The following is a 1960-nucleotide window of genomic DNA, read 5'->3' as shown; positions in this document are numbered from 1 at the left end:
ATGAATGAATGATAAATATTACTATATTAGATAACAAGTGCTTATCAGTGATTACATAAAAGGATAATAAAAATAAGGTTGGCCAAGACCACGGATAATATACTAAACGGTCGAAGCCAAGCGCTGTTAGCCAATCAAAAACAATTACTGATTATGACGTCACAATAGACCCATCATTCCCGCGATGTATTCTGTGATGTACAAAATATATTACAAATAACAATATAAACAGTAAAGTCAGTAAACACATTAATTATCGAAATTATTCTCAATATTAATTGATATTTAAACAGATATTATATATTATATTATACTGATCACCGTCTACTAGAAAAAATTTAATATTTAAATCTATTCATTACAAGGTCTTATAATTAAATGTGTATTTCTTTAATTTTTTTGAAACATAATTTAAATTGCCCAATTCCAATGTAATTTAGTCCACACAAATAATGATCCTATTCTGTAGAATCAAACACATTTTTTTTTAACTAATAAAGGGTAATATTCTACAGAACACATTGAACTCTGTTTTTCAATATTTTAATCTCAAACTTTATATATTATGTCTTCAAAAATAACAGAATTTTTAGCTTTTTTTAAAAAATTATATTAAACAATATACTTACCTAATGTAACTAATTGGTTTGATAATAGTTGGGAAAAGAATAACACTTTGATTATACTAAGTTCAAGCTAAAAAGGAAAAATATTCTATGTATATAACCGTGCAAAATATTTATTAAGTCAAACCATAAAATACAAATAAATAATTATTATAAATACATTTAAATCCATTATAAAAATAATAATACAATGTTGTCAAAAATATATTAAAGTATTTATCTAAGTAGCAGTAGCTCTGGATAGAGACCTCATTGGTCAATAAAAACTGAAGAGAAGAAGAAGATTTACCTAAGTAGTAATTTTTTTCATTTTTTTTTTTTGACTTCCTATCTGTATCACTGTAAGGTCTTTTTTGTGTAGCAATTAAATTATTATTAAGTTGTTTTATTCTAATGTAAGTTCTTTGAAGGACAAATGATTTAATCAAATCTTCAGGCATGTCATAACATTTTTTCTTTATCAGCTTCGTTAGCCTTTTGACAATATTAGCATCAGGATTAATTTTGTCTTTGTGAAACTTTTTGAACATATTTTCAAAAACCTTAGCTTTTTCAACCCAAGTCGCAGTGGGTTCTGTTAAACCTCCATATGATAAATGTTGTAGCCAACTTGGTGCACTATAGGAATGATCAGGTTTGTTGTCCTTAGTATAATTTCCTAAATGAGGATATTTGTTTTTGAATTTCCTAGCGAGCCAACCGCAAAGATAAATAAAACCATCTTCTTCATTTGGTGTTTCAGAATTATTTTGAGATGATTCACATGATGATAAACTACTATCTGATAATTCATCATCATTTTCATTATTATTTATTTTAATATCTGCAGTTGCTATAACATTAGCTACTAAGTACTCTTCTACATTTGTGTTATTATGTTCCATTTCAATATTAAGTTTTTCTTGTACAACTCCAGGATTTTTGCCGAGAACGATTATTCTTATTCTATACATTGCATTCAATGGCGTAGGATGATCATGAAGTCCTCCTCGGCTTCGAATAGTAGAAAAAAAACTTTCAAGGCAATCTTGGTTCAACCTATGTGTAAGGATATAATCTATGTTATATTTCTGTTTCAGATCTTCAAATAATAATTTAGTAGATGTTATAGATATCAAAATTCCTTTTTGGAAAGTTTGTAGAGTGTTTTTTCCATTACATCTCATTGAAAATATTAATTCATGCATTTTATCCAAACATTTATTTTGTTCTGAAAGATTTAAGCCATACGCCTTCTTTGTACATAGTGTTTCAGTAGATGTATATGAGTTCATAATGTCATACCAATTACTTATTACTTCAATAAATTTTCCTGTATTTTCAGATAATATTTT

Source organism: Metopolophium dirhodum, chromosome 8 (assembly GCF_019925205.1).
Source record: "Metopolophium dirhodum isolate CAU chromosome 8, ASM1992520v1, whole genome shotgun sequence".
NCBI lineage: Eukaryota > Metazoa > Arthropoda > Insecta > Hemiptera > Aphididae > Metopolophium > Metopolophium dirhodum.
This window is presented reverse-complemented; position numbering follows the sequence as displayed.